Source organism: Dasypus novemcinctus, chromosome 31, assembly GCF_030445035.2.
Source record: "Dasypus novemcinctus isolate mDasNov1 chromosome 31, mDasNov1.1.hap2, whole genome shotgun sequence".
NCBI classification, from domain to species: domain Eukaryota; kingdom Metazoa; phylum Chordata; class Mammalia; order Cingulata; family Dasypodidae; genus Dasypus; species Dasypus novemcinctus.
The window spans coordinates 42,803,525-42,822,997 of NC_080703.1; the positions used below are offsets into that span (position 1 = coordinate 42,803,525).

Sequence of the window (19,473 nt, forward strand, 5' to 3'; positions counted from 1 at the left end):
AGGGAAAGCGCCTGGTTCTTGAGACCTTCCTAAAGGGCTGGTCCCTCGCAGGGGCGGGGGCAGTCTCTGCAGGAATGCAGAGGAGAGTGGAGGCAGGAGGCGGGCTGGGACGTGCCTTCGGGTGGTGGCCGGGGCCCTGCTGGGAGAGGAGGCGGCTGCGGGGTGGGCCCGGCTGCGAGCTGGAATGTGGTGTGATGCTGGCAGCCCTGCGCCCCCTGACTGCTTCCTCCAGCTGAGCACACGGAGTGGCCTTTAGTTTACGCAATAAAATCGAAGTTCAGAAGTCGATCCTGTGGCCTGGGTATTTCCCTTTTTACTTTCTAAAGAAGGCTGTTTATGAACACGAATTGAGCGCCATGCCTTGTGGGCCCCCGTCTGGAGAGGAGGGGTCCCCTGAGGGGGCTGGGTAGTTGTCCCAGCAGCTCTCTAAACCAACAGCCCCCCGGCCCCTGGAGAGGAGGGCCACCCTGAGCGCCTGCCCGGGCCTGCCTGCACCTTGTCCCCAGCTGCTGCCTGGGAGGCGTGGGGGTAGAGGCCGCACGGGCAGTGATGGGGGGGGGCAGCAGCCGGAAGGACCCTGCTGCTTACTGCGCTCATTGGCTCCCATCCTTGGGCTGGGAGGTGCCCCAGGTAAGAACGACGCCCATGAGGACTAGCAGAGCTTGTCTCAGCGTTTTTTCCTGAAATCAGCTCAAAGGCTGAGCCTGGAGGAGGCTCTGGGGCTGCTTTGTGGCAGGGAGCAGCCGGCTCTGGGGAGCAGCTGGCTCTGGGGAGCAGCTGGCTTTGGGGAGCAGCCCAGCTCTGGGGGCAGCCGACTCTCGGGGGCAGCCCGGCTCCGGGGAGCAGCCCAGCTCTGGGAGCAGCCCGGCTCTGGGGGGCAGCCCGACTCTGGGGGACAGCCGGTTCTGGGGGGCAGCCCGGCTCTGGGGGGCAGCCCAGCTCTGCGAACAGCCCGGCTCTGGGGACAGCCCGGCTCTGGGGGACAGCCGGCTCTCAGCTCTGGGAGCAGCCTGGCTCTGCGAGCAGCCCAGCTCTGCGAACAGCCCGGCTCTGGGGACAGCCCGGCTCTGGGGGACAGCCGGCTCTCGGGGGGCAGCCCAGCTTTGGGGAGCAGCCCGCTCTGGGGGCAGCTCAACTCTGGGGAGCAGCCCGGCTCTGGGGGGCAGCCCGACTCTGGGGAGCCCAGCTCTCGCTTCCAGCCCTTGCTCTTTCCTCTGAGCCCGGCACGGCACACTCGGGCTGACCGACATCGCTTGGATCTTCGTGGCTGAGCTGGATAAAGACAGGAAAGTGTGGACAGTGTGCCAGGGCGGCGCGGGCACGGCTGTCATGTTGGTGGGATCCTGCCCCTCCCCCTTAGGCTGCCTGAGCCTCGGGCTCCTCATTTGTGACGCAGGGACAACAGCACGACCTGTTTTCAAGGTTAAAGGATGGAAATACATAGAACTTGCGGCGCGGAGTAAACCCTTGATACAAATGGGTAGCATTTCCTTCAACCCTCTGTTTTTTGTAACATTTTATTTCTGAAACATTTTAAAGTTTTTGTAACATACACAGAGAAAATGCCGGGATCCTAAGTGTTCAGCTTGACTATGTCACGGAGTGAGCGCCCCTGTGTAACCAGTGTCCGGCTCGAGAGAGCGTGACGGGCAGCCCCGACCCCCACTTCTCCTTCCTGTCGCTGTCCTCCCAAGGAGAGCCTCACGATCCCGACTCCTGACACGAAAGGTAATTTTTCCTTTCCTTTCTCTTTATTTTTAAACTCCCCTCCCAAAAAGATTTAAGGACAACTTAAAAAAAAAAAACCAAAACAAATCAGAACAAGATTTTGCTTTAAAGCAAGGAAACTGAGGTCAAGGAAAAGGTGAGTTGCAGCCAAGAGTAAGTTTCGTACACAAGCTGCATTACTGGGAGTCCTGCGCATTTGAGGGTAAAGTCAGAGCTGCCTTCCTGGTAGTCAGTGTCAAGGCGGGATGAGAATCGGTTACACAGATCCTGACTCGTGAGATAAACCTGAGGCACCGCTCCTGATCTCGAGCTCTGAGGACCCTTCCTCCGGTTCTGTAGAGAGAACGCTGTGGAAAGCAGCGAACCACGCTTTTAACATCAGCAGTAAACGAGCGTCGAGGGTTGTGCCTGAGAATAGACGCAACCCCGAGGTACTGTCAGTGCACGCTGTACCTGCAGGGGGAGAGACCCAAAGCAGAGCGCCAGGTGGGTTTTAGAAGCCCAGTGTCTGCGTGTCCTTCCCGCGCTCCTCCTCGAGCAGGGCAGCGGCAGGCGGGCGTCATCCAGGGGACCATGTCCCCGGCGAGGAGAAGGAGCCACGCCTGAAGAAGGCCTGCAGGCTGACAAGGACCCTGGCCATGAGAGGAAGCCTTGCCACCTTAGCCGGTCGCTAGAGCGGGGGAGGCTGCGGGCACCGTGGGGGTGCACCGTGGGGGCGCGCCCGCAGAGCTTGGCTGCCCGGGTTCTCCCTTGGGCTATTTAAAGCTGCTCTAGTGACGTGCCCACCCTTGGCCCTGGGCAGGGTGGCTGCTCAGTGACCCTGCTCTAAGGTCCAGTGGTCGGAACAGACCTCTAGTCAAATGAAGGGGGGCATTAGTCCAAGGTTTGGGCTGCGAGCCGGTGGACTCGTTTTAGAAACTCAAACAGGAAAAAAAGCTGAGCATAATTTTAAAATCCTGGCCTCATTCTCGGCCTCGGAGTCCTGCTGTCCATTCCCCTGAAAGGGCAGAGAACGAGTTCTCCCAAGGCCTGGGTGCCCGGAGACCCAGGAAAGCAAGGCCACTGTGGGCCGGCTTAGCAGCAAAGCTCTCATTGAGGCGTTTGTGAAATCGTGTACTGGAAAGAGTCGACCAGTATCGCCTTGTCCCCACAGACAGCAAAACAGAGCCCACGGAGGTCGGGGGTGTTGGTTAACAGTGCTGTAGAGTATGGGATAAGTACTGTAATACCAACAGCATAGAATTGTAGCGTATAGAATCATATAGAATAGTATAGTATAGTATAGTATAGAGTATATAATATAGTATAGACTAATATAGTATAGAATAGAATAGAATATATAGTATAGTATAGAATGGTATAGAATAGAATCATAGAGTATAGAATAGTGTGGTATAGAACAGTATAGTATAGAATATATAATATAGAATAGTATAGGATAGGATAGAATAGAACAGTATAGTATAGAATATATAGTATAGTATAGAGTAATATAGTATAGAATAGTATAGGATAGAATATATAATATAGTATAGCATAGAAAAATATAGAATAGTATAGTATAGAATAGTATAGTACAGAATATATAATATAGAATAGTATAGAATTGTATAGTATAGAATATAGAATAATATAGTATAGAATAGTATAGTACAGAATATATAATATAGACAATAGTACAATATAGTATAGGATAGCATAATATAGTATAGAGTAGTATAGAATAGTATAGTATAGAATAGTACAGTATAGAATAGAAGAATAGAATTGTATAGTATAGTATAGATACATAGTATAGTATAGAATATATAGTATAGTATAGAATAGTATATTGTATAGCATAGTACAGTGTAGCATAGTAATAGTATGGTATAGTACAGTAAGAATAGTACAGTGTAGCATAGCATAGTGTAGTATATATACGACATACCACACCATATACCGTAGCCACGTACTAATCATCAGGACTTGCAGCGTGGACGATGGCGTTAGCTGCAGCCTAAAGCGTAGCACACAGGCTGACCTACTCCCCGTCCCACACCGCGTGAGCGGCTGTGGAGAGGTTGCCTGATAGACTGCAGGTAGTCCGCATACTAGGCTACACCCACAGCACAGGTAGTGCTGCAGAGCCTGCGCCCAGTCCTGCAGGCGGCGTTGCTGGCCCTGGAACACACTCTACAGGCAGGGCCGCTCGGGGCTGAGCTCAAGCCCAGACCTGCCCGCACAGACCTGCCCGCACAGACCTGCCCGCACCAGCCGTCGCCGCCTCTGCACCTGCGCCCCGTCTCTGGGAAGGAGCTCCTGTCCCTACAGCCCGGGGCTGCTGTCAGAATGAAGGGCAAGGCTTTGGCTGCCACAAGCGCCCCTTTGAGCTGGTTACTGCCAGTGGCCCGTGTTCCCACAGGGTGGCGGCAGCGCCCGCTCTGAGCCCACAGGGTGGCCGCCACGCCCGCTCTCCGCGAGGTGCGTCCCAGCCCCGGGGCCCGGGAACCTGGAGCCTGGACGCCGCCCCCGCGCGGCCCCCGCCCAGGTCACGTGGTGGCCGCCCGGGAAGGAGGGTCCCTGCAGAGTCCGGCAGGTGCACGCGGCGCGCAGACCCGGCGCCTGGCCCGGGAGCACGGAGGGCGCGGCCTCTGCCTGCCTGCCGGCCGGGCCTCGCCTCCCACGGCCAGCGGCCGAGCTGGGCTGGGGCGGCGCCGGTCAGCGACGCTGTCGCGGGGCCTCCGAGGACTGAGAGCGCCCCGGGCGCTCTGCCGGGCAGACGTGAGCCAGCGCCCGTCGTTTCCCGGTGGGAAATAAAACCCCTCTCCACCTCTGCACCCTAAGGGGTCCGTGGATGTGCCTTCTCTGTTCCTTGGGATTGAGGCGAAGCAAGAGAAGGGGCAGCGCCGCGGACACTCGTCTGGCTCCGGCGTTACCACGCTTCCCTCCGACGGCGGTGGGTTTCCTGGCTCACACTGTCGACCAAGGAAGCGAAAATCGTGCAGCGCATCAGGAAAACCGAGAGAGGGCTTTGCAGGGCCATGTTTTGGTCGGGGGCAAACATTTCATGTAAACTTCAATAAGCTCTGCCACTGGCACCAAGTTTCCATTACAAGTAAACTTACATTTTTCTTTTGTGTTTTGTTTTTTTACCTTCCCTCTCTCCCCTTCCCAAATGTGTGGCATTTTGTGAAATAATGAGTGTTCAGTAGGTGCCGACTGGGTACAGGACGCTGTTGGGGTCACTCGGTTGGTGAGTGGGGCTGGGGGCAGTGTGGGCTCGTGCCTCTCACACAAACACAAATGCTCAGAACAGCAGGGAAAAAGGAAGGCAGGCCGGGGAAACCCTGAGTGGGACACTGTCACACCCCGTGGAAAGAACCCTGAGTGTGACACTGTCAAACCCCGTGGAAAGAACACTTCCACATTCCCGTGCAGGAGAGTCCTGAGCTCTGGCCTGGGGCGTGGCCGTGGAGACGAGAGCAGGGCACACAGCTCCTTTAGGGCATCTTGCCAAGCACGTCCAGATCTGTAAGAAAAATATCCCAGAGGAAACTGGCTAACACACGGGCAAGATGGCCAACTCTAATCAGAAACGGAAATTAGAAACCTAAACTGAGACTCCATTTTCCCACTTACCAAATTAAGAAAGCTTAAAAAATGACAACACTCAATGCTGTTCAAGGAGTAGACTGTGCAGGTACAAAAAGTATGGTCTTCCTAAATCTCTACTGTCCTCTAGAACTTTCCACAGTGTTCCCTACCTGCGTTGTCCAGTATGGTAGCCGTTAGCTCTGGGGGGCTGCGTGAAGGTAAATGTAATTCACCTCACCAGCCACCAGCCTCAGTTCTCCCTAGCACAGACCTAGAACACGGTATATCCTCACATAATCTCTGATCCAGTAATTCTGTGTTAGAAATCCAATTTAAGAAAATAATCAGAAATGTTTATAAAAGATGTTTATTTTTCACAGTGTTATTTCAAATTGAAAAAGTGGTGACAGTCCACATGTCTAAAAATAGACTGGCTATATAAATTATAGTACAATAAGTTACACTTGTACAGTCAATATCACTTGTATTTTTGTAAATTTTAATGATAAGAAGATGCTCATGCTATAGTGTCATGTAAATAAGCAGGAATATAAAACTGTATAAGCATGGTTTCACTTATGTTTAATATTAAGTATTATAAAAGGATACATCGATGATATATCAAAAAAAAATACACAAGAAGGATACCAATCCAAAATAGAGTATTTCTTTCTCATTTGTTTGATTATAGCTGATACATTTTCTTTACATATTTCTGAATTTTTCTGTTTTCTCTAATGAGCAGATAGTACTTTTATACTATTCCTTTTTATATTGCATTTCATTTTGAAACTCCTAAGTTAATGAACTGGAAATTTTGTGACAAATCTGGAAATGCCATTTCGGCCTCTACGGTTCTTGCCTGGAATAGGAGAATGGGTGCTTCTAGGATATTCTCCTTGGGTGACGTGCCTTGGGTGGGGCCGTTTTCATCGACTGGTCTGGGCCCTCCAGAGCTGCTGTAAATTAAAAACACGGGAGGGGATGTGGCTCGTGCCATTGAGCGCCTGCCTCCCACATGGGAGGTGCTGGGTTCCATACCCGATGCCTCCTAAAGATAAAAAACAAATGGACAATGAGCAGACAATGAGCAAAACAACAACAAGGAGCAGACAATGAGCGCAAACAAGCAAACACAACAGACAGACAAGCGTGGGGGGGGAGCATATTACTTTAGTTTGGGGAAAATCACTCAAATTATTTCCTTGAAGATCCACCGCCAACATACACAGGTTTTCTCTCTTCTCTCTCTTGACATCCTAACACTGCATTAAAATGTTGAGCTTGCGGAACAAATGCTTTTTAATTTGACAATCTGTTCTCTCTTTTTCTGCCGTCTACTTTTAGGGCTTTGTTTTCCGGGTGATTTAATTCACAGCCCTCCTATTGCGTTTTTGATTTCTTCTTTATTTCTTTGTCTTTCTCTTATCTAAGGCCTGCGTTCTGCCCAGGGGCAATATCGCCCCCCCAAGTGGCCAAAAATCGGTTCTTGGGAGGGAGCAAAAGGAAACCTTGTAACCTGGCGGGCCTTTTGTCTTCAGCCTCCAGTCTTGTTTGGGGATGGGCAGCTGCGTGGCTGCCGGGCCTGGGGGTGGGGAGACTTGGGTACCTGCCTCTTAAAAAGTTCCAGCCGTCCTGCTTCCCCCTGCACCCCACTTCTAGAGGCAGCCGGTGCCGCCCAGGCTTTGGGGGTGCTCAGGGCAAATCCTCCCCTCCCCCACCCTGCTGTTTTTGCTGTCTGTATCCATTCGCCGTGTGATTTTCTGTATCTATTTCTCTTTTTGTTTTCTCATCTTTCTCCTCTGCATTCACCGCGATTCCATCCTGGGGACCTCTGATGCGGAGAGAGGTCCCCTTGTCACTTGTGCCAGCGCAGTCGAGTCACTTCCTAAGTGGCTGGCCTAGGACTCAGCTCCTCAAGTCTGCCAGGTCAGGGCCTCTTCATTCTTCTGCTCTCTGGACCCCCACATTTGGGGGGCGTATGCCTTTTTCAGAACTCCCTTCACTGTCCTCTCAGGAGCCGCCCCGAGAGCATGTGTCCAGTCGCCTTCTCGAGCCCGGTGGGCACAGAGAGCGAGGGGCAGCGGGAGCAGGGCGTGGGGGGCAGGGCTGTCAAAGGTCACCGGCTGAGGGGTGGCGGGAGCCAGCGGTGCCCGGCTTGTTGGCCTGAGCTTGGAACCAAGGGAAGGCTCGTGCCAGGGCCTCCCGTGCCGAGCCCAGGAACCGGAGGCCGGTCAGCTGCTCCAGCCGCAGACAGCCAGCGTGGGGGGCACCGAGGGACCGCCGGACGTGCCCGGGTCAGCAGCTCCGCCTGCAGGACTCTTCCCTAAGAGGGACTCTCACATATGCAAGCAGCTCCTCTCCAAGTGTCCCCAACGTCATCACGCGTGATGCCGAACCCTAGCGTCACTCCAACGCCGGCCACCCAGGACCCACTGGCCGCCGCCCATGTCTGTGAACGCAGTCGTGCTGACACGCAGACACGCAGGTGTGTGGCCGTGACTCCTCTCGGGGTGCCGCGGCGGGTACCCCAGCCAATCCCGGCACATTCGCTATCCTGCCTGTGAAGAGGAAGCTCGGCCACCCCTGATCTAACGGCCCGGAGGGGGCGGCCAGGCCCGCGAGAAGAGCCGCCCCGTGGAGCGGGGTGGGGTCCACAGGCACCACATCGGGAAGAGCGTTCCCAGCATTTCAGCAGAACGTTCCAGTCGTAACGCGAAGGAAAAAGCCCACGAGAACATGATGCAGTCTGCTCTGGACAATGTCAAAAGGTGCATGGAAAAAAATACCGGCCGGAAATTCTGTATCGTAAGTGGTAATACTTTTCCCTACTCTCGATGTTTTACAACAGACACACGTCACTCGTAATCGGGAGGCGGGGAGAAAACGAAATAAAACAACGAGAAGCTCAGAGGGCGACCCGGGGGCCAGGTTAGGAGAGAGCCTGTGGTATCCGGGGACGCAAGGAGCAGGTTCAAGGCGCTCAGAGGATGAGAGAAAAGAGCGGAATGCGGAGGAGGGAGCCGGTGGGCGGGGAGGAGGAGGAGAGCGGTGTGGCATCCGCGCCAGGGACCCCCTTTGCGCAGGAAGGCTTCCCTGCTGTGTGGCTTGTGCCCCTTAGAGGTGGGGCCAGCCCGCGGCGAGGAGCCCCCCGGGCAGGGGCGACACCAGGACTCCCAGTCCTTCCTGGAGCCGGCCCACCCGAGGGCCTTGCTGCCCCGGCTCGTGGGGAGCACCCCGGCCCAGCACCGAGAGCCCCGCACCCAGAAACCCCCAGCCCTGGGCAGACGGGACTGGTGGCCCTGTGAGCCCCACACGCGCGACGGACCTGAGGATGGCCTGTCTTTGGTGGGCCCTTGTGGGGACAGCTTGGGGGGGGGTACACTTATGCACCCCGCTCCTCTGGCAGAAGACGCCCCGTGGCCGGTGGGGCAGAGCCCTCCTGGGGACCCTGGCCGGGGCACAGAGCTCAGCCACTGGCCCTCAGGCCCCTCGCGGGGGCCTCCGCACAACTGTGGGCAGCGGGCCAGCCGCTGGGGCCGCGCAGGGCTTCACTGCCCGTGCCAGAGGCCCCTGACGGTGGCAGGGCCTGGAAAAAGAAAACACCATCTGGTTCCCTGGATTTCACGGTTTTGCCTGCCATGCGTATTTTTTTATTTTGGGAAGTGGACTTGGCCCAGTGGTTAGGGCGTCCGCCTACCACATGGGAGGTCCGCGGTTCAAACCCCGGGCCTCCTTGACCCGTGTGGAGCTGGCCCATGTGCAGTGCTGATGTGCATAAGGAGTGCCGCGCCACGCAGGGGTGTCCCCACGTAGGGGAGCCCCACGCGCAAGGAGTGCGCCCTGCAAGGAGAGCCGCCCAGCGCGAAGGAAAGTACAGCCTGCCCAGGAATGGCGCCGCACACACGGAGAGCTGACACAGCAAGATGATGCAACAAAAAGAAACACAGATTCCCATGCCGCTGACAACAACAGGAGCTGACAAAGAAGACGCAGCAAATAGACACAGAAAACAGACAACCAAGGGGGAAGGGGGAGAGAAATAAATAAATCTTTAAAAATAAATAAACGCTTGGATTTTTATTTTCACGTGCAGAATAAGAACCTACTGGAAATAGATGAAAAAGAAGGAAAAGGACATCTGGAGGGGACGTACTGCACGAGGGCGAGACGGGGGACCTCAGCCCTCCTTTCTGTCGCTCTCTTCCAACCACCAGAGCCCTCGGCAGGCACAGGCCCAGAGGGCCAGCGGGTGCCCCCCAAGCCGTGCTGCCCAGGCCGTGAGCCCCGCCTCGTCAGCGTGCTGCTCCCCACTCCTCCTCCTGCGACGCCGACGGCGCGTGGCGGACCTGCTCGGGGACTCTCCACGCCCTGCTGTATCTCCCACCCTTCCGTCTTTTCCGACCACAGTCTGGCTAGTGTCCGCGGCCGTTTCTGCAGTGCCCTAGTTCCCTCTTCCGTTGTGTTTCGTCTGCCCTTAAACCTGCCCTTTGAGATTGCTGCGTATGTATGCGTTTATTTCTTCTGGTTCTTGCATTTTCCCAGAAGTTCTATTTAGTTCCTTTCCAGACAGACCGTCTTTCATAGTTTCCTATTTCCTGAAGATATCAACACATTTGCCTTTTAAAAAATCAGCATACTGGTTTTAAAAGTGTGCGCCTGACCATTTCGACACCTGAGCCCTCTGCAGGTCTTTTCCCACTATTTGTTGGCTTTTCCTGCAAGACGTCACTCTGGGACCCTGCTCTCTCTGGCTGTATGCTAGACATTGTTCTGAGTAATTACGTTAGGGGTGACTTGAGCCCCTGCTAAGGTACTTTCCTTCAGGAAGTATTTGCGTTTACTTTGGTGAGGTGCCCGGGCTCGCTAAGACTCCCAGAGCACCTTAATCCAAGTTCAAGGTTTGATACTCCCTGACCCAGGCCACTGGCAGTCTCAGCCACATAAAGAAATAAACATACAATACTAAAATGTCATTAAGTTAATAAAATAAACATATGTGGGCACATGCACACACATTTGGGATGGAAAACGGGAGCAGGGGCACAGCCTGAAGAAGCTGTTACTGGGTTCCAGGATCCAGGAAGGACTTAGCACTTTCAAGGCAGCAGCAGCAGCAGCAGCTGTGTTAACAAGGGCAGGAAAACTCATGACCTCCCGGGAAAGGATAGAGGTGGTGGGAGCCTGCCACCAAGTCAGAGCATCCAAAACAGACGTCAGAACAGTCATCAGAGGGCGACTCTAGGGGCTCCGTGCTCTCACCTGATGAGGCAGAGCTGCTAACGTGTCCTTTAGGCTTGGCCTAAATAAATCGAAGGGCTTATCGGGTAGAACATCAGCATCATAATGTGATTTGTAAAAGGACTGGCGGATGTGTCAACCCGCAGAAGAAGCGTTGCTGTGAGCGGGGGCACTTAGATTGGAGGCTCTTTCTCCCGTTAAATGCTGGCTTATCTCGGAAGGATCATTCCCTCTCTCTGGGACTCGGTTTCCCCAGCCGTAAAACCACCTGACTGCACTAGACTGGTGTTTCCCAGAGGCGAACGTCCACGCATCACCTGGGGATCTAGTTAAACTGGGGTGGGCTCGGAGATGCTGCCCTTCTAACTAAGACGCTCCCAGGTGATTCCACAGCTTCTGATCTGTGATCCACACTTCTAATACAGCAAAGTTTTATGCCCATTCTAACTTTTCCTTCTATGTATGTCTAGACAAACAGGGACCCTTTGGAGGCTTGCTGGCTAAACTGGCTAATTCTACCTCATATTCAGGCCCGGGTTCCAGTGTCGCTAGCTCAGGAAGCCTTTCCTGGCATCTGTGTCCACAGTACCCCCCACGAGAGGGTGGGCTGGGAGCCCCTCCTCTGGGAGCCCGCGTCCTAAGTGCTGTAAGCATGCCTTGGCCACACTGCACTCTAGTTGTGTGCCTGATGTCGACAGCCACGTCCCCAGTGCTAGCACGTGCCTGGCACGGACCCGGTACTTGATAAATATTTGTGGTGTAAATGAATGGAGAGACAAACTAACAGTTTTACCAGGGCTAGGTATGTGAGGGGTGATTCAGTCTCTCCCCAACCTTAAAAGCCAGGGCTCTGTTTATGCTCAGAGTTACAAATGTCCACATGGCTCCCGACCTGGGGATGGGAGAGGAGCCGCTGGTTTCGAGCGGATCCTTTCTCCCTCGGGAGGGGCTCGGCTCTGTTCAGCTGTCCCCCTGAAGCTAGTGGAGGAGAAACTCCCGGGACTAGGTAGGGGTTTTTTGGGGAGGGGATTTAGGGAGGGAGAGAATGGAGATGGGATTTGTGATATCTCAGGATTACTCATTCCTTTTCTTTATTTTTATAGAAGCTTTAGATGATAAGAATGCTACATTGAAAATATAGGGGAGGCAGCAGACTTGGCCCAGTGGTTAGGGCATCCGTCTACCACATGGGAGGTCCACGGTTCAAACCCCGGGCCTCCTTGACCCATGTGCAGCTGGCCCATGTGCAGTGCTGATGCGCGCAAGGAGTGCAGTGCCACGCAGGGGTGTCCCCCGCGCAGGGGAGCCCCACGCGCAAGGAGTGGGCCCTGTAAGGAGAGCCGCCCAGCGTGAAAGTGCAGCCTGCCCAGGAGTGGTGCCGCCCGCACGGAGAGCTGACACAGCAAGATGACGCAACAAAAAGAAACACAGATTCCCGTGCCACTGACAACAGGAGCGGACAAAGAAGAACATGCAGCAAATAGACACAGAGAACAGACAACCGGGGTTGGGGGGATGGGGAGAGAAATAAATTAATCTTTTTTTAAAAAAAGAAAGAACACAGTAGTATTGCCACTAAGCATGGTCTATAGTTTACATTACGTACACTTTGCACTGCACAATTGTATAGGTTTTGATAAAATGTATAATGCCTTGTATCCATCAATGCAGTATCTCGTGGAACAATTCCAGTGTCTCCAAAATGCCCCATATTATACCTATTCTTCCTTCTCCCTCCCCTCGGAATCTCTGGTAACCATCATCTTTATATCAATGTTACAAGCTCTTCCATTACTAGAATAATATTAAGTCTATTTTAATCCATAGTTACGTTCCCACCAAATCTGAGGATTTGGAGATGGTGATGCCCATTCTGCTTCCAGTTGAGAGGGGGCTTAGATCCCATGGGGCAGGTGGATGGAACTGTCTTGCTTGCAGTTGTACTCTGTTTTTTGGCATGGGCATTTTCCATTATCATTCTTTGGTTAGTTGTTCTGGGTGAGTCTGATGAACTGGAGAGTAGATGTTGGCTGCAATTCTGCTGAGATGCAGGGCTCAATTGGCACATGAACAAACCAAAGATGTAAGTCTCTGGGACATGTATTTAACAGGTATAGTGCTAATCATAGCTTCAAATAAAAGGGGTAGAACCGTGTTTAAGAAAATTATAAATGAGTCTAATTCTGATTCACTGGGGAGAGAGTTATCATATATTCCAAGGGAAGGCCCACCAACAGGGTGCCAATTTCCTGGGATTATCTACCCAGCCTGTAGGGTCTAGATGTTTCTAGAGTCCTCAGAAGCACCCCTGCTTGAGGCGCTGTTTACTGTGGCAGTTAGTGAGTTCCTTCTGAGACATATATAAACATAACCTCTGGAATGACCTCCTGACTCACTTTGAAATCTCTTAGCTGTAAAAACTCATTTGTATTTAATATTTCCCTCTCTTGGTCTAGATCTTTTTCCAAATGCATCACGAGTTGGCCCTTGGTAATAGTCTCTCTGCGCCAGGGAGGCTCATCCCTGGGAGTCATGTCCCATGCTGGGGGAAGGTAGTGCGTTTATATGCTGGGTTTGGCTTGGAGAGAGGTCACATTTGAGCAACAAGGAGGCTTTCAGGAGGTAACTCTTAGGAAATATGTATTACTAGGCTAAGTTTCAATTTCACATGAACAAGGTTTATAAATACAATCATCAATACCAAGGGCCTGGCATATTGGTCTGTCCTCCCTTGCTAGGCACTGCCCATGTGCTGTAGAGATCCTTGCCACTCTATGAGAGAATGTAGCAGGACTCCCCAGGATGGGAATTCAGTATTCCATTGGTTATTGTGTGGGTCTCCATCCACCAAGACAACACCCCATGACCATTTGAATACATTCATATTCCATAGAGGCTTGCCTCAGGTTCACTCCTCCCACACATCCCCTCACCACCGACATGCCACACCAGTAATCCTCCCCTCCCACAGTTGCAACATTTCTATAATCCAAAATCTCCCCTAAAACAAAGCCAAATAATAATAATTAAATTTAAAAACTAAAATTTTTTTAAAAAATTTGCATTGTGCCTTTCATCACCATAAGATCTGTTATCTCTTATATGTGTTTACGATTTCTTCTGTATGTTCCCCCAATGTCTTATTTTTTTTCCCCACTGTTTTCCAAGAAGCTTTAGGTTACAGAAAAGTCACATTAAAAAGTAAAGGAGATTCCCTTATACCTGCCCCCACATCCTCCCCTTCCAATAACATCCTCCGTGAGGTGGTACATTTGTTACAGGCGATGAACAAGCATCGAAGCGTCGCCACCCGCCATGGTCAATGGTCTACATTATGGCTTCCATTTTGTACCATGCACGTTCATAGATTCTGACAAAATGCATAATGGCCTGTAAGCGTCAATACAAGACCATGCAAACAATTCCAAGCCCCCAAATGTCCCGTGCTCCACCCCTTCCTCCCCTCCCTCTGCTCAGAACCTACGGCAGCCGCTAAGTTTCCATTTCTGAAGAACCAGGCTCAGAGTTCCATGCGTTCATCGTGAGGCCTGCACAGACTGGTCTCTCCTTTCCTTAGGCCCTGCCTCCACACTCGAGAGGTCCTGGGCCCTCTCTCTGAGAACGTAGCAGGACTCCCCAGGGTGGGAGTGGATTGTGGGGGTCTCCACCCACTGAGGCAATGCTCGGGGTCACTAATTCTTAGTAGGTAGGACCTGTCTGAGCTCCAGGGCCTGGCTCTCAGAGCGACGCTCTTGCCTCACAGCCCCCTCTTAGTGGCATTGCTGGGGCTGCTCAGTCCCATTCTGCTTTTTCACGGTCCCCTCTGCACCTCGGAGGGGCTGGAAGACTGGAAACGGCATTTCCCAAACTCGTTTGCCCGCGAGCGCCTGCTGGCGCCAGGCTCTGTGCCAGGCTCTGTGCCAGGCTGGCTGGAAGGCAGCTCAAAGGAGGAGGCATTCTGACTTGACCTCAGCGCAGCTGCGGCCGGCGGTTCTGGGCTCTGCGGTGGCACGGTGTCAGGCGGGGGGGGGATGCGGGTGTCAGGCCGGGGGGGATGCGGATGGCAGTCTTGGCGGCCTGAACAGTGGGCGCTTTGCCTCCTGCCCCGTGGAAGAGGTACAGCCGCAGGAACCTTCCAGAAGCACGGTGCTGCCTTTTTGCTCCTTCAGCCTGTGGGACAATCTCTGGTTTCTTTTTTTTTTTTCTTAATTTTTATTTATTTATTTTATTTCTCTCCCCTTCCCCTCCGCCCCAGTTGTCTCTTCTCTGTGTCCATTCGCTGCGTGTTCTTCTGTGTCTGCTTCTGTTGCTGTCAGCAGCATGGGAATCTGTGTTTCTTTTTGTTGCGTCATCTTGCTGTGTCAGCTCTCTGTGTGTGTGGCACCATTCCTGGGCAGGCTGCACTTTCTTTCGCGCTGGCGGCTCTCCTTACGGGGCGCACTCCTTGCACGTGGGGCTCCCCTACGTGGGGGACACCCCTGCGTGGCAGGGCACTCCTTGGGCGCATCAGCGCTGCGCATGGGCCAGCTCCACACAGGGTCAAGGAGGCCTGGGGTTTGAACCTCAGACCTCCCACGTGGTAGGCGGATGCCCTGACCACTGGGCCAAGCCCGCTTCCCAGTCTCTGGTTTCTTGATAGCGTCGTTTCGCCTGGGGCCGTGGAGCAGAGCGGCGAACATCACAGAAATGGCCTGAAGACCCTGCAGGCCAGCTCAGCAGCTCGCCTTGCCGGGGCCCGGGGGTCCTGAGCAGGCCCTGGCCGGGCCACGGCCTCGGGCGGCGGATGACGACAGAGTTATGTCACCACCTCGTTCTTCACCGGGCAGAGCTGGCGGGGGACGCTGCCCCGCTTCCTGCTTCACACGAGCTGGCCCTTCCATGACCCCGAAAGGGACGGGAGAGAGAACACAGGGCACCCACCTACCGTGCCTGGGAGGCGGGCGGGCGTCCTGCCCGGGCCATCGTCTGTCCGTGCCCCTGGGGCTCGCCCCCTCTTCCTTCCCGGGCTCCATCACGCCGGCCCCTTCTCGTCCTGTGAGCCTCTGTTCTCTTTCCAGCAAATTCCCGTTTAGCTGAGCGACGCAGAGTTGGTTTTCACTGCTGCCGAGCCACTCCCTGAGCCAGGTCCTCTCCCAAGAGGGCAGGGCGAGCCCTCTGGCCACTGGGTCCCCGGGAGGTTTCGGGGGTCTCCAAGGGGCCCCTGGGAACAGGGGTGTCGTGCAGAGTCCTCGGAGGGCTGTGCTCCAGGAGAACAAGGCCGGCCGTGCGCCCCTCTCCCCCGTGCCACTCTCGTGCCGGAAAATGCCACCCTCGTCTTCCAGCCGAGAATGGCAGGGAGTGGGCAGGGCTCGGCCCGAGCGTGTTCGTTCTCAGCAGAACAGATTTCATGGATCCACCCAACCAGTAATTACTGAGCCCCCCTTGTGGGCTGTGGCTCCACGGGGCCTCAGAGAAGGGGAACACAAACAAAGTCAACCCTAAAGAAATCAGCGAAGAGGTGCTTTCAGGTAGTTGCGGCATGGAGGAAACGAGGGTGGAGGAGACGCGAGGAGGAGGAAGAGGTGCTTTCGCTCAGGAGTCAGAGAAGGACACGGTGAGGAGGGGAGATTGAACGGGCAATGGAAGTTTGTAAGCGGGGGTCTCGTATGCTCCGGCAGGGGTGGGGACAGTGGGCCGTGAGGGACGCGGCCCCCAGGGCAGGGGACGGGCCGGGCTGCTTGTTCCTGAACTCATTTCTCGGACGTCGCCGCAGCTGGAACCTGTCGCTGCAACCAGAAACACAGCGATTACCTGCCAGAAAAAAACCACAGCTATGCTGAGACAGAATAATTACAGGGAGACCGCCCGTCCACTGCTGCCCCGTGACCCCCGAGGGCCCCGACACTCAGGGCCTGCTCGGCCCACCCCCGTCCTCACTTCCAAGGGCTCCGCCCGCCCAGGTCACCTCCTCCAGGTGAGAGACTGCAATTACCAGCTTACTACACACTGTCAGCGTTGAGGACCTGGAAATTTTTGGAATAAGTTTTCACATATCACAAATTGTTTGGTTACTTTGACATCACCTACTTCTTCATCTCTAATCCTTTACCATTCTGGGAAAATGTCTTCACTCATGCCTTTGTCCATTTACTCATTCGTTCTGCAGACGTTTATTGAACACCTATTATGTACCACATCCCATGCTGGGGAGCAGCTGGAGATGCTGAGGCAAAAGGCACAAGCCCTACCCTCCAAGGGGGGCGGCCCTTTGCAGGGTTCACTGCGACCCACTTCCCACCCCGTTCTTATTCTTTATCTTATTCTGTTGTATTTTTAACAAATTTTATTAATACATATTAATGAAGCATGCAATCCAACCCACGTGTACAACCAATGGCATTTGTATACTCACACGGTTGTGCATTCCTCACTTCAATCATCAGTAGAGCGTTTTCATTATTTCAATAATAGTAATAAAAAATAAAAACACAAAAATTCATCAGCTCTCAACCGCTCTATGCTTCCCTGCTGTCCACAGCTGCTATTTCTGGTTATTCTTGCACATTTATTTATTTCTCCCCATCCCGCCCATCCTCTGCTCTCTGTGTCTATGCGCTGTGTGTTCTCCTGTGTCTGCTTGTCTTCTCTTCAGGCAGCTCGGGGAACCGATCCTGGGCCTGCCGGAGGGGGAGAGAGGCGATCATTCTCTTGCGCCACCTCAGCTCCCTGTTCTGCTCCGTCTCTCATTGTCTCTCCTCTGTGTGTCTTTCTGTTGCGTCATCTTGCTGTGCCAGCTCTCCACGTGGGCCAGCACTCCTGCACGGGGCAGCTCTCTTGCTCAGAGTGGCTCTCCACGTGGGCCAGTTCACCACACGGACCAGCTCGCCCTCACCAGGAGGCCCTGGGCATCGACCCCTGGGCCTCGTGTAGGGTAGACGGGAGCCCAAGGGCTTGAGCCGCCTCTGCCTCCTTATTTATTATTTAAAGAGTTAGTTTATTTCTCTCCCCCAGCTCGTTGTTTTTTTTTTAATTTTAAATTTCTTTTTCCTTATTTCTTCCCCCCGCCCGATTGTCTGCTCTCTGCGTCCATTCTCTGTGTGCTCTTCTGTGTCTGTTGTCTTGTCATTAGGCGGCTCCAGGAACGCATCCCGGGACCTTCGGAGTGGGAGCAGGTGATCATTCCCTTGCTCCACCTCAGCTCCCTAGTTCGCTGCGTCTCATATCGTCTCTTCTCTGTGTCTCTTTTTTGTTGCGTCATCTTGCTGCATTAGCTCTCTGTGTGGGCGGCTCCACTCCTGGGCGGGCTGCCCCTCCTGCGCGGGGCTTTATTCCTTGCACGGGGGGCACTCCTTGCGCGGGGGGCACCCCTGTGCAGGGCGACACTCCTTGCTCATGGCAGCGCTCCACGTGGGCCAGCTCGCCACACGGGCCAGGAGGCCTCCTATACGGTGGGCGGACGCTCTATCCGTTGAGCCACATCCACTTCCCCTTATTTATTTTTAAAGCGGTTTTACTGAGGTGTCGTCACACACCAGGCAGTGACTGGCTCTTTATTAGCCATCAACGCCAAGCCGAGTTTGCAGACCCCAGAAGCGTGCACTCTCTCTCGTAGAAGGCAGGAAATGAAAATTCACACTTATTGACTAACTCCTCTGCTGAGCCTTCACACCGCCCTGGAAAATGGACACGGCTGTTCCCATCTTCCCCAAGCGGGTGTGCTGGCGGGGAGCGGCCCACGTTGGCTCCCCATTGGACGCGGCCAGTGGACACGGACAGCAGCTCTGCTTGACTCTAAGCCCGTGGTCCTCCCGGGCCCCGGGTTCGAATCTAAGCGAGGGGACAACGGCGAGCGGAAGGGAAGAGCCGAGCACACCTGGCTCCTCGGGAACAGCGTGTGGCCTGCGAGGACGCGAAGCCAGTCCCACGTCAGGGCCGCTAAGGCGCAGCGACTGCAAGAGAAAAACGAAAACAATGACAACCAGCACAGAGGGCCCCTGGAAAGTCCCAGCAAGCTGCTTCGTGTCACCGAGTGAGTCATGCCCACATGACGGGGAGAGCTGAGAAAGCGCCAGCCTGGGATAACGAGGCGCCTCCGCGGTGGCCCGGGGACAGCTGCCCGGAGGGGGCGGCTCCCGGGCCTCGGGCAAGTCCAGGCAGCAGCTGCTGCCCTCCGCGCCAGGCCCCCTGCGGCCCCGGCACTGCGGGCAGGACGGGGGGCAGAAATCACAGGCGGGAGAGAGCGGGATCTTTACAGGCAGTGCCCATCGACCTCGAAAGCGGGGCAAAAACAATAAACAGCATTATTGTGGAAACAAACGATTGTGGAAGAGGCCGCGGGTTGTCCCAGATCCTCAAGGATGACGGTGGTGGGCGGCTCCCCGCTTTGCTCCCAGCCCCCCAAAGCGTCATGATCACGTTGAGACCCCCCGCCCCCCGCCCCGAGTCTATGGTAAGCAGCAGCTCCCGGACTCTCACCTGGCCGGGGTCCTGTGCAAGGTCAAGTGGACACTGTTGGTGGATCGGCCCTACTATGTGCCCGTGATCACAGCAGTGTGAGGGGGTGGCTGTGGTATGGCAGGGGATGTGGAAAGGGTTAGGGGCGCAGGGAGGGGGACTGCTGCTGGCTGGGAGGGGGGCCAGTCCAGGGGAGCCCGGCCAGGCAGGTGCTCGGCAGCCGGGGGGCACGGCCGTGGGCCAGTCTAGGGGAGCCCCACCAGGCAGGTGCTCCGCAGCCGGGGGGCACGGCCGTGGGCCAGTCTAGGGGAGCCCCACCAGGCAGGGTGCTCCGCAGCCGGGGGGCACGGCCGTGGGCCAGTCTAGGGGAGCCCCACCAGGCAGGTGCTCCGCAGCCGGGGGGCACGGCCGTGGGCCAGTCTAGGGGAGCCCCACCAGGCAGGTGCTCCGCAGCCGGGGGGCACGGCCGTGGGCCAGTCTAGGGGAGCCCCACCA

General features: G+C 54.8%; 1 long non-coding RNA gene across 1 annotated transcript; it reads left to right on the top strand.

Annotated features, from left to right (window-relative positions):
- The first annotated feature begins 648 nt into the window (after positions 1-648).
- LOC111761978 (uncharacterized) lies at positions 649-4,845 on the top strand. The gene is made up of 2 exons (XR_002795200.3): positions 649-1,728; positions 4,555-4,845. It is a non-coding gene; the product is annotated as an uncharacterized lncRNA (long non-coding RNA).
- Positions 4,846-19,473: the final 14,628 nt, after the last annotated feature.